A 14,087-nucleotide genomic window follows, 5' to 3' on the forward strand; every position below is an offset into this window, starting at 1 on the left:
AGTCAAACCATGGAGAGAAATAACACAAAGAAAAGAGAAAAGAAACTTGGCCCATAGGTAATGCTAGTTCGAAATCATGCTAAAGGAGTTCATAAGTTAATGTTAAAAGGGTTCTTGCTCAAACAATGAGATGCTTTCAAAACCAAACACTAAGTTACTCTCATCAAGCCAAGACAACCAACCGTATTTAGAATTATTTGAAGGTATACCTAGTTCGAGGCAAGTCGCGGTCAAAGGACACATTCTCACGATTAAGAACTAAGAAGCACTCATCCACGTTTATAGGCAGGTTACACACGATGAGATTCACAAACACACGTCCATGTTAGTTATGAAATTCAAAGGTATAGCGAGCCAAAATGAAATGTTCCTAAGGACTTCGTTGTCTTATGACTCTGAGAAGGCTGATAAGTTGAAGCAATCACTTCCTCCTGGTTAGTTTTTCAGAACTGTTTCTGTTGATATGTTTAGGCTTCTCTTGTTTGTTAATGCTTCTATTGTGTGTTGTATGATAATATGTCAATATGCAAAATTTAGGTAGGTGAATTGCTTTGCATAAATGGTATGATTGTTTTCTGCTTTGGCCATAAATTGGAAATTGCATAGTATAAGATTGTATGATGGTCAAGAGATCTTGTTTCTTTCTTTCTTAAGTATTGGTTTGGATGAAGTACGGTGATGATTAAGAGCTTTTTTGGTGATTTTCATGTTTGGAAACTATACAAGTTTCCACATTCAGTCAGAATTGGTTTTGAAATATAATGGTGAATGGCAAGCTTTGTGTTGCTTAATTTTTGAGGAATTGATTTTGGTTTGATTAAACCATATCCAAACATGCTCATCATTTCTTGTCTTCTTACATATATGTAAATTAACCTTTGCAGGTCTAAGTGTGCAGGACCTGTGATTCTGGACTTGTAGTGGATGAAGATCATGTTTTGTTTGGACTTTGGAGATGGGATTTTGTGTTTAGTAAATTGGCTTAGAGATTGTTGTTCTTCTTGTTGCTTATGAATAGTTTTATGTTTTGTGAGGGGTCCAACTTGCATATAGATAATGCTGCTAGTTTATTGAACTCCTTGAATTTTACAGTAGAACATTTTCAGCTGTTTCTGTTGGTTCAGTCACAGAACCACTTGATCCCAATGACACACACACACTATCAATATCAGAGAGAAAGATGAAGAAGAATGATTAACAGTAACGAGAGAGAGGGAATGTTTCTTTTACTGATTGTGTTACTCATAATCACTATGAGTAATGTATTTATACAACCTTATTACAGCTGAGTCAAACTAATCATTGGTCACTAATACTCAAGGACCAAACTCTAAAAGTAATAAAAGTTCAATGGCCTAATTCTGAATTACACATTACTAATTCCATCATTCCCTCCTAATTCAGAATCTCAGAAGCAGAACCAATTCTTAGCTCTTTGCACAGCATGTTGAATCTCTCAACTCGCAGAGGCTTGGTGAACAGATCTGCAAGCTGCTTCTCTGTTGGACAATGAACCAACTCCAAGTTACCCTTTGTTACTTGATCTCTCAGAAAATGGAATCTTGTCTCAATGTGTTTACTCTTTCCATGTGCAACTGGATGCTTTGCCAAGTCAATAGCTGACTTGTTATCCACTAGCAACTTCATTGCACCTGCAACTCTCAGACCTATTTCCTTCATGAGCATGCTAATCCACAAGGCCTGACAAGCACCGAAAGAAGCTGCTACATATTCAGCTTCACAGGATGATAAGGCTACAATTGGTTGTTTCTTTGAGCACCAAGAGATTGGTGCATCACCACAAAGAAACACATAGCCTGTAGTACTTTTCCTGTCATCTTTATCACCACTCCAATCAGAATCCACAAAGCCAGTAACTTCATGCCTCTCATTGTAAGCTCTGCTAGGATATAGTATACCATAGTCAAGGGTTCCTCTGATGTATCTAAGTATTCTTTTAGCTGCCAGAAAGTGTGACTCTTTAGGATCTTCCATGAATTTGCTAACCAGACCCACACCATAGCTAATCTCTGGCCTGCTGCAGCATAGATACCTCAATGAACCCACCATTTGCTTGAACAATGTTGCATCAACTGACTTCCCTGAATCTGATTTAGACAGTACAATTCCACATTCCACTGGAGTAGCTGCTGAATTACACTCAGCCAGATTAAACCTCTTAAGCACATCACCAGCATACTTTCTTTGACTCATGAAAATTCCCTTCTCAGATCTGTAAAACTCTATTCCCAGGAAATATGAGAGCTCCCCCATGTCACTCATCTCAAATTCAGATTGCATGTTCTCCTTGAACCTCTTGATCTCAGTATCATCACTGCCTGTGACCAACAAATCATCAACATAGAGACATACAATTAATATTTCAGCATTCCTAGACTTCTTAACATAGACTCCATGCTCAGAAGTACACTTCAGAAATCCCAATTGGCTTAAGAAAGAATCAATCCTTCTATTCCAAGCTCGAGGAGCTTGCTTAAGCCCATATAATGCCTTGTGTAGCCTGTATACTTTGTGTTCACTCTTCTGAACCTCAAAGCCAGGAGGCTGTTGAATATAGACCTCTTCATCAAGAGGGCCATTCAGAAATGCTGACTTAACATCTAACTGATGCACTTTCCAGTTTTTCAAACTTGCTGTAGCCACCATCAGTCTCGCTGTTTCCATTCTTGCCACTGGAGCAAACACCTCAGTGTAGTCCAAGCCTTCCTTTTGTTGGAAACCTCTTGCAACTCGTCTTGCCTTGTACCTTGACACAGAACCATCAGGCCTCAGCTTAGTTTTAAACACCCATTTTACTGAAATAGGCTTCTTACCTTTAGGTAAATCAACCAGACTCCAAGTATTGTTCTTATCAATAGAGCCTAGTTCTTCCTTCATAGCCTTTATCCAATGCTCATGCTTAAATGCTTGATCTAGGCTCACTGGTTCTGACTCCACATATAAAGATAAATGCACCAGATCACCATCTTCTGTGACTTCATTGTCAGGGAAAAGCACATAATCATTAAGTCTTGAAGGTTGTTGTCTCACCCTTTGAATCCTTTGATTCACATTCTCAGCTGGAACAACTCTATCAGCTTGGACCTCACTCACATTATGATCCTCAGTCATACCATTCCCAGAAACAACAACAGCAGGAATCAACCCCGACAAATCAAACTGAGCTCTTGAACTAGAAGATATCAAATCACCATCCTTCCAGTTCCAAATAGCACCTTCATCAACTATCACATCCCTGCTGACTACTATCTTGTTAGTCACAGGGTTCAAAAGTCTATAAGCTCCAGTTGAGTGATAACCTACCAACAGAAGCTTCTCACTCTATCATCAAGCTTCTTTCTTCTTTGATCAGGTACATGTCTGTAGCATACTGAGCCAAAAATCCTGAGATGTTTCACTTTAGGTTTAATACCAGTCCAAGCCTCCAGAGGTGTTAAAGACTTTAACTTCTTTGTAGGACACCTATTCAGTATATAGGTAGCAGTAGAGACAGCTTCTCCCCATAGCTTGGCTGGTAAACCCTTGCTCTTTAACATACTTCTGACCATATTAGCAATGGTCCTATTTCTCCTCTCAGCTACACCATTGTGCTGAGGAGTATATGGTGCTGTGATCTCATGATAGATGCCAGATTCTTCACAAAACTGCTTCATATCTTTGGACACATATTCACCACCACCATCAGTTCTCAGTACCTTGATCTTCTTCTCACTTTGTCTTTCAACTAGAGCTTTGAATTTTCTGAACACATCAAACACTTCTGACTTTTTCTCAAGCAAGTAAACCCACATCATTCTAGTGTAATCATCAATAAAGGAGACAAAGTATTTGTTCCCTCCTGATGATATAACCTCAAAAGGCCCACACACATCTGAGAAAATGACCTCCAAAGCTGCCTTAGACTCTACTGTCTTGCTGTTAGCAAATGAATTTCTAGGTTGCTTGCTCAACAAGCAATCTTCACACACTTGCCCTGAACTCTTGATCATAGGCAAACCTCTCACCATATCCTCATGGTGAAGTTGATACAGCCCCTTGAAGTGCAGGTGACCATATCTGAGATGCCAAATCCTATCAACTTCCTCAACATTTGCAGACAAACACTGTACACCATTGGTATTCAAATCCACACGAAATGTCCTGTTTCTAGACAATTCTGATTGCAAAATCAGCTTGTGTTTAGGATCATACACCAAGAGCCTTTTCCCCTTTGTCTTCAAGGAATAACCTTTCTCTATCAATTGTCCTAGGCTAAGTAAATTGTGCTTAACACTAGGAACATACAAGACTTCTGGAATATAGGCTTGTTTACCATCTTTCTTTTTCAACAAAATTCTGCCAACACCATCAGAAGCAATAGTGCTATTATCTGCAAATCTTACACTGCTTTTCCTCTCCTCATCAAGATCAACAAACCACTCTTTGTGGCCAGACATGTGAGAAGAGCAACCTGAGTCTAAGTACCAGGTGTTCTCACTAAGTTTATGAGAACTCACAGCAGAATTACTAACTTCATAGCTAGAATTTCTAAGCAATTTCTCAGGACAAGAACTAACAGGATCATCAGGGACTACAAAGAGTACCTGTTCCTCATCAGAGTTATCATCATCATGGGCAGAATATGCACGATCTTCACCATTCTGCTTGTTGCCCTTCTTTTTGTTCTTGCATTCATAAGCATAGTGGCCATATTTCTTGCATGCAAAACACTGGACACTTTGCTTTTTGCTCTTCCCTTTCTTGAACTTATCTTTGTCCTGATTCTTCTCCTTTGAATCCCACTTTCTCTTGGAATCGTCATCTTCCTCATGCTGTGAAGATTGCCCAGAATCTTTGTTTTTCCAATTCTTTCCCTTTGAGGCTTTTCCTCTATCATTCCAACTCTTCTTACTGGAATTTCCACCACGAGTATACAAAGCCTGCTCACTTTCCTTCTCAGAATCTCTCAGGCTCAACCTCATCTCGTGTGCTTCAAGAGACCCTTGTAACTCATCAATCTTGATCAATTCAAGATCCTTAGATTCTTCTATGGTTGTGACAATATGATCAAATTTTGGAGTGAGTGAACGCAACACCTTTTCCACAAGAATTTGATCAGTCATTGACTCACCATTCGACTTCATCTGGTTCGTCAATGTTTGAAGACGGGTGAAAAACTTCGAAATCGTCTCTGATTTCTCCATACGCATAGCTTCGTATTGCCTCCGTAGAGTCTGCAATTTCACCTTCTTCAATTTCGCCACGCCGTCGTAGCTCTTGTTCAGAATGTCCCATGCCTCCTTCGACGTCTTTGCTGCCGCAATTTTCTCAAAATTGGCTGGATTCACACACTGGTGAATGATGAACAAAGCTCTCAGATCCTTCTTCTTCGCCTCACGGTGAGCTTCGGTTTGCTCAGCCGTCGGATTCGCCGGTAATGGATCTTACCCAGAAGTTACGTATTCAAGAACCTCTTGAAAACCGAAGATCACCTCCATCTGGGTATGCCAACGATCCCAGTCGGTCTTTCCGTCAAGAACTGGCAGTGACGCCGGAAAGTTTCCATTCGCACCCGCCATGACTTTGAAAGACACGTCCACCTTCACCGTATTCAGAATCTCCGCCGTCGTCGCTTCTTGGACGCCGCCGCAGCTCGCCGTCGCAGCTCGCCGCCTTCGCGTGTTGTTTGAGGTCGCCGAATGTCACCGAGCTCTTGATACCACTGTTGGTTCAGTCACAGAACCACTTGATCCCAATGACACACACACACTATCAATATCAGAGAGAAAGAGGAAGAAGAATGATTAACAGTAACGAGAGAGAGGGAATGTTTCTTTTACTGATTGTGTTACTCATAATCACTATGAGTAATGTATTTATACAACCTTATTACAGCTGAGTCAAACTAATCATTGGTCACTAATACTCAAGGACCAAACTCTAAAAGTAATAAAAGTTCAATGGCCTAATTCTGAATTACACATTACTAATTCCATCAGTTTCTTCATTCTTGGTTTTGAGATGAACTCGCGAAGAGAACCATTTTTATATCTTGAGCACTTATCACGAAGAGAATCACAAATTTAATTAGTATGAAACTTTGAAGATTTTAACTCTAAAGCTAATTTTTCCAATAGTGTTTTGATCTTTTAGTTTTATATAAAAAAATTTCTTCATATTTGAATAAGGGTTGTCTAAATAACCCATGCTCAATTTTGGGTTATATCACTCATGACCTTGTTGTACCAGTTATATTGTGACATGTGTCACGTTATTATCCACATCACTTTTAATATTTTATTTTCGTAATATATATTTTATTATTTAATTTAATTCTAGAACAACCCCTGCTAATTTAGTTAATAGCTTAGTGCTCCTCCTTTTTTATAAAATTAAAAAATATACCCACAATCCTCTTTCACGTTCTTCCTTTAGTTTCAAAAGAAAAAAAAATGCTCTTCCCTTCGCCGGCGGCAACCGCAACCTAGATCGACGTGGTGCGGTGGTGGACGCTTCTCCAACCAGCATGCCAAAGCTGTTTGCCTCTTCTTCTTACGTCCTTCTTGAATTGGTTTGTTTTTCTTCAATTCAGTTGTTTACACAGTTTACAAGTTCAATTTTTCTATACTGTTTTTATTTCAGTGGTTGATTGTTTCCATGGAATTTTAAGACTTTAATCTGAGTCTAGTTTCTTTTCTACAATTGTGGTGTTGCATTTCTACATTTGTACAATCTGATTTTTATGATGCCCTTAAGTTGTTCGATGAAATGCTTCATTGAAGTGTCTTTGTTCAATTACTTTGTAGTAAGATTGGTGTCAATCCTGGCTCTGAGTTTCGAGTGGCATGTGATGAAGCAAACAAGTATGGTGATTTTTTTACCTGCGTTTTTATGTTTCTGTTTTGAGTACCATGTTTTGTTATTCTTTTGTGCTTTTTTTTTAGGCTTAATTGCAACTTTGGTCCCCGACGTTTACCAATGCCACGATTTTGGTCCCTCACCTAATTTAATTACATGGATGGTCCTCGACGTTGTAGGCCGTGTGCAACGTTAGTCCTACCGTTTATTTCTTAATGGAGGAGGCTTACGTGGACGTCCAGTTGGAGAGAGAAAGGAGGTATGAGGAGAGAGGGAAGCACGTGAGTATCACGTGACCCTTATCTGAACCCATTATACCCAAACCCCTGACCTCCCTGGAACGAAGAAGGTAACGCGATTTAGATCCCTAGGGTTTCAGATTTGGGTATAATGGGTTCATATAAGGTTCACGTGATACTCACGTGCTCCCCTCTCTCCTCAGATCTCCTTTTTCTCTCCAACTAGACGTCCACGTAAGCCTCCTCCATTAAGAAATAAACGGTAGGACTAACGTTGCACGCAGCCTACAACGTCGGGGACCATTTATGTAATTAAATTAGGTGGGGGACCAAAATCGTGGCATTGGTAAACGTCGGGGACCAAAGTTGTAATTAAGCCTTTTTTTTACTCTAGGTACTGTTCTGTTACTTTTTGTTTGTACTATCTACTCACTTGTAAGAGTTTGTTTTTAATATCCTAGTTTCTAATTTCTTGTTTTCCTTGGCTGGGTTTTGAGCATATTCAGCAGGTGGAATCGCACATGACCTCTCTTGTTATGATGCAAAGGAGCTGTTTTTCGAGCAGAGTTGTTTTTCGCCTCATCTGGTTCCCTGTTTTGCTGTTTATTTTTTTTGCAACCTTAGGAGCTGCTGCAGAACACGTTTTCTATGTGGCAGAAGAGCACACATCAAGAAATCACAATGCCTTAGAACATACCTTGTAGCCACTTTATCAGATTTTCTATGTGACACAGTATAATGAGTACATAAACTATTTTTCAAAGTCTGTAATAAGCGGTAGCCCTTAACCGATGATTATGAAATCCCAAATTTGCACGGGTATTTGAAATTCATTATACGAATTTATAACTTGAAAGGGGGATATGAGGGAAGTTAAAATTTGGTTGGGGAGACAGATTTGAGGATGCGTACAGTGGCGCAAAAATGGTACATAGGGAAGGAAAAATTGGGGATTTTTCATAATAAAAAATTGAGGATTTTCTGAAGCAGGGTAATTTTTAGGTATTTGTTTGAAATTCATAATGAGGATTTGAGAATGAGAATCTAAGTGAATCAATTGAAATCTGTAACGCACTTGATTTGGGGTGAATGAAAAAGGATACATGGTTGAGATTCATGGAAACACTGAGATACATATGATAAAGGATTTGATGTCTCTTTTAAAACGGAAACTTAATATACATGTTACATTTTTTTTTAAAATAGTTACATGGTTGAGATACTTACATGTAGAAGCAAGGCAAGATCCACGGAAATTTACTATCAAAAAGAAGATCCACGGAAATTTGTGTTGACTTGGATGTTAAATTTAAGCATTAAGGTAGTGTTTGGTCCAATTTATTTTTGACTTTTAAGCTCTTAAAATATAAGCTACTTATTTTTTTTTACAAAGAAAATATAAAAAAAGTGACTTTTAAGTAAAAAGTTAAACGAGGGAGTTTTTTTTTTAAATAAACTGTAGAGACATCACATTTATCCTCCACTACCACTACCACTTCTACCATCATGTCAACCACAATCGTCCACTACCACCATCGTTACCTCCGACACGACCACTACCACCTTCATGGCCACCACCATCACATCCACTGCTACAGTCACCCTCCATCACTTCTACCATCACTTCCACCACATTGTTGCCACTTGCACGACCACCGTCACCACCACCGCCACCACTCCAGTGCCACCACCACCATCACCTCTACTGCTACCGCCACCCTCCACCACCACATTGTTGCCACTTGCACGACCATTGTAGCAATCTTTTGTTCCAATAGAAGCAGAAGTGATGTCGATTATTCAAGAATCGAAGTCGATTTGCTTTATAAAAAGAGGATATCAATGAACTTTTATGAAATGGTTTCACGGGATTCAGCCAATTTACATTATACGCAACAGAAGCACCTGAAGTACTAAACAGAATAGGTATTAGTTTGGTAATGGTTGGAGCAGCAAACTCGGATTCGGATCCGCTAAGACTAACGTATCTACAACTCCATCCCCGAGCGGCAGTCAAACGGAGGCGTGAATGCAAGATGCCAGCAGAATGATCGGCCGGACAGAGGCTAGGGCTGCTTCCTTCCCACTGCGTCCTTCCTTGTGTGTTGAAGATATAAAGCGAGGATAGAGTCGATTACAAAAAGTACTTGGCCACCACTCCATTGCCACCACCACCATCACCTTTACTGTTACCGCCACCCTCCACCACCACAATCGTCCACCACCACATTGTTGCCACCTGCACGACCACCGCCACCACTCCATTGCCATCACCACCGTCATTGCCTCCACCACCGTCACCTCTACTGCTACCGCCACCCTCCAACACCACCACCACCACCTTCTCTACCATCACCTCCATCATAACCGTTCACCACAACCATGGTCGCTTCCACAACTACATCACCACAACCTCAATTGCCACGACCACCATCACCTCTATAAATTTATTTAAATATGAATGACACTACTTTAATTACTTTGGTTAAGGAATATTTATTGGTTTAAATAACCCTTAGTATCCAAACAAAGTCTTTCCAATATGTCGTGGTGGTAAGTTGTGTTGGCGGTGATGACGTTGTTGGTTGAGGGTTGTGGAGCCGATTTTCGGGGTGGAGGGTGGTGGTGGAGGGTATTGTGGTGATGACAGTGTTGTAGGAGGTTGTTGTTGCGGTATTGGTCGTGTTGTAAGGGGATGGTGGTGGTGGTGGCAGTTGTGGTCGTATAGTGGTTGTAGAGGGTGGTGGCAGTGTAAGAGTGCGATAGTGGAGGTGTCGAGGCGGCGTTAGTGGTGATAGATTATATGGTCATGCATAAAACAACATATCAAACGAAACCTAATGTGTTGTCATTGCTTCCATTACCACTATCAGCGTCACTACCTCCCCTACCTTCACCATTGCCACCACCATCACCAACATTGTTACAGTCGTAGTAGTCGCCTTTACCACCTTCACCAACGTAGTCGCCACCTTTACTGTCGCCAGAGCTGTGTATAGACTTTTTGGGGCTTAAGGTGAAAATGTTAAAGTGATTTTCAATCGACAATAATCTTAAAGAAACTTAATATATTAATCTTCTATTTATAGGTACTAATTGTTTTTTGTTATGGGGATCTAAGGCACATGCCTAAGTGGCCCTTACGGTATCGACGACTCTGACAGTCGCTAGCGTTGTCAACCACCACTGATGCCGATAGTGATGGAGGTCGTTTCGGGCGTGACTTAGCGGTAGATGGCAGAGGTGGTGGTGGAAATTGCAGTGGTGGTGGTGATGGAAATCGCACGTTGGTAGAGAATAAAACATTAAAGTAAGGTGGTCTAGAACAAACCTTTCACTCGAAACACCCATCAAAACTAGTTAACCTATACACATAATGACCTGTGGCAGAGCAAGGAGTTTTTTTTTCAGAGGTTGCAATAAAATTTCAATACATAAATTAAATACTTTTTAATCAATAATACACACATATGTTCATAAGAAAAATCAAAGATTCAATTGATTCATATAATATGAATATTAGAAATTTATTATGAGTTAAGTTAATATTTTAAAAATTTGCTTCTCAATTTTTTATTCTCTCCACACATATATACATACATATATATATATATACCTTTTTTTTGAAATAATATATATATACCTTTTAATAAAATATGTCTTTGTTTTAATGTAAAACTGTTTAAAAATATGTAGATGATGAGATCTCAAATAAATAAAACAAATATTTAAAGAGGGATAAAAATTTGGAAATTATACACATTTGCCCAGCATGCTAGGTGAAAGAATAATAATGTCAAACTATTTCTTAAAATTGCACTGGGTATGCTTCGAACCCTATACACGGGAGGCCTTATAAAAAGGCTCTATCACCACTAGGACTCCACAAGTTATAGTCTTTGTTTGCACCGTTTAAATATATTGCTTATGTTCTATATACAAAAGATTTATATTATATACATCATATAAAATATTTTTTGGTTAAACATAGCATTTAAATTTATAAAGATTGTGAAGTTTACCATTTTACCAATTTTAATAAGATCATCAAAGTTGCTGCTGAGCATAAGAAACGGTGGGAAAAGAGTCAAAGACATAGCACAACAATGCCATCCACTTGTTATAATTAATATAACATAAACATAAAATGAGAAAATCAATATTTTAAATGTTAGTATGTGTCATTTTGGACATAATAAAATGCTACATTATTTTTCTAATTATTCAGACATTGCCATTTATCTAGGTGTAGAAGTTTTAAAATTTGGCAAAATAATTTGTAAAATACAGCTACAATCAAGAGTTCAGCATTAAGCATCAATATAGCTAGCAGAAATGCAGAATCCAGGGTAAATGTTTGTATTTGGCAACATACCCCGTGGAACAGATCAAACAGATTACACAAAAGAATCAGTTAAAAGTATAGAGTATCAACTACATGTTTTTCGGTTGGCTGTGAATTATAGACCTTTTCTATAAAAGTAGTAATGCTTACCTAAAAAGGCCCAACCGCCCAACTAAAACAAGGGGCTTCATAGTGTCATAGATCCCAAAGTACATCCCTCGATACATGGTGTGATTCCTAATATTGAAACCCCAAATCCCCTGTACAAGCCAGCAATTCCGTCAATTGATAAGGTTTTACGGTAAACATCAACTACTCCTTTAAACTGGCGCTGATCAGTAGCACGGCACTCCTGTGAATCAGTAGCCAATCGCGTACGTGCATAGTCTAAATGATACAAAAGCAGTGAAGTAGTCGCTCCTGCAGCACTGCCTGAAGCCACATTCCCAGCAAACCATTTAATTTGCCCGTCTTTCTTTTTGGACTATCCAAAGATGCTTTTGAAGTAACCTTTGAATGCAAAATTGAAAGCCTATAGACCAATTAACTCTTTGCTCAAACACTATTTCTAATACATAAAAGAAAATCATTATTTGAGAGCCATGATCACATGAGTTGATGGGAATAGAAAGCAGTCAAATTAATGGTTTCTCTTCTATATGTATGGGCCCCTATTTTATATAAGCGCAGATGCCCAACTAATGATATTTCACATGTGATGACAGGAAAAACACAAAGCATGTTCAGGGGGAATAATGTACAAAACTACAAATTGGACATGATCACATATCAAAGAATGTGATTATTTGTCAGGTACATATTATATCATGCCATAAAATAACTATGTATAAGAAAATGCGATTAGTCTAGGCTCTGAGATAATATACTTTTCAATTTAATAGTGAATTAGGCAGACAAAAGGCTAGGATGGAAGAGAAGTTATCAAATATTCGTCTTACTTTAATATCTAAAATCCATGGATGACAACAAATATAAAACCCATGAACACAAGAATTTACGGCTATTATGTGATGTGAATTTTTATTTTTTAGTGAGCTGCACAAGAAATAATTACCTGATACATTTAATGGTATATAACTACATATCAGCATCCCACATAACATGTCATGTTCATTCTTTTGATTTCTTTTCTTTTCTTCAAAGATAATGTGTATGATATCTTGAAAGAAAGAGGAGATTAAAATGGTGTATGTGGGGATACAGTTCTTGAACATTAATCAGAATGTCAGTAAAGTGAATAACTCACCTGTGTGGGGAAATACCTTATATCATTGGCCCGGTTACCTCTCCAAAAAAGCAATCAGACCCTCTTCCAGGAAAACCCTTTTAAAGCCATTTGACACACCCAGGTATGGTTTTTTGAGTCGTCCTCTTTTAATCAATTCATTTTGGTTTTGCAATAAAAGCTTGGCTCTCTCAATTGGTGCCACTGCACTCTTTGATATGATTGCTGCAACTCCTCCCATGACAAAATCCTTTGAAAATCTTTCATATTGCGTAGATGTTACCATCTTTTTTGGACTCTTGTCTCTAATCCTGGCAGAAGTAATAGAAACTTGATCAGCAAAAAAAAAGGGCATGAATACCTATGAGATGAAATTACAAATAGATAAAAGTGACACTGGCGTTAAGCGAAAAAAGCAGGTCAACCTCTCAGACTCCTTTCAAACGAGAAAAAAGTGCAGGAAAGAAAAGAAAAACAGTGAAACTTGAAGATCTCTAAGAATGTGGTAGCAGATTCAGTTCGGTTCATAGCAAACAAATTGCTAAAAAGGAGTGGCCACCTCAAGCAAACATAATGATGTTGAAGTGAAATTCCGATGCAGCAGACACAACAACACATACAACAGCAATACCATAATCAATCCAAATCAGTAATTCAAAAGGTAAAAGAAAAATTGAAAGATGGATAGTGAACCCCTTCATAGGTGAGAGGAAAACCAAGAGAATTTGACAGCTTTGTGAAGAACCATGACATGGGAACAACCTTCCAAGGCCAGCCAACAAATGAAACACTTCAATGGCATCTTGACAATCTTCGATGTCACAGAGGACACCAACTAGTTCAGCATGAAAAAAGCATGATATGTAATCATTCAAAACTCAGAGCCAGGATTGACACCAATCTTACTACAAAGTAATTGAACAAAGACACTTCAATGAAGCATTTCATCGAACAACTTAAGGGCATCATAAAAATCAGATTGTACAAATGTAGAAATGCAACACCACAATTGTAGAAAAGAAACTAGACTCAGATTAAAGTCTTAAAATTCCATGGAAACAATCAACCACTGAAATAAAAACAGTATAGAAAAATTGAACTTGTAAACTGTGTAAACAACTGAATTGAAGAAAAACAAACCAATTCAAGAAGGACGTAAGAAGAAGAGGCAAACAGCTTTGGCATGCTGGTTGGAGAAGCGTCCACCACCGCACCACGTCGATCTAGGTTGCGGTTGCCGCCGGCGAAGGGAAGAGCATTTTTTTTTTCTTTTGAAACTAAAGGAAGAACGTGAAAGAGGATTGTGGGTATATTTTTTAATTTTATAAAAAAGGAGGAGCACTAAGCTATTAACTAAATTAGCAGGGGTTGTTCTAGAATTAAATTAAATAATAAAATA

The 14,087-nt window shown here is 38.6% G+C and overlaps 1 long non-coding RNA gene and 1 pseudogene across 1 annotated transcript; one reads left to right on the forward strand and one right to left on the reverse strand.

The window, feature by feature from the left end:
* Positions 1 to 6,411: 6,411 nt before the first annotated feature.
* LOC130748576 (uncharacterized) lies at positions 6,412 to 8,076 on the forward strand. Its single transcript, XR_009022734.1, has 3 exons — positions 6,412 to 6,571; positions 6,807 to 6,863; positions 7,604 to 8,076. It is a non-coding gene; the product is annotated as an uncharacterized LOC130748576 (long non-coding RNA).
* Positions 8,077 to 11,388: 3,312 nt separating this feature from the next.
* On the reverse strand, positions 11,389 to 14,009 carry LOC130748212 (ADP,ATP carrier protein ER-ANT1-like; annotated as a pseudogene).
* Positions 14,010 to 14,087: the final 78 nt, after the last annotated feature.

This window comes from Lotus japonicus, chromosome 3 (assembly GCF_012489685.1).
Source record: "Lotus japonicus ecotype B-129 chromosome 3, LjGifu_v1.2".
In the NCBI taxonomy this organism is placed as follows: Eukaryota; Viridiplantae; Streptophyta; class Magnoliopsida; order Fabales; family Fabaceae; genus Lotus; species Lotus japonicus.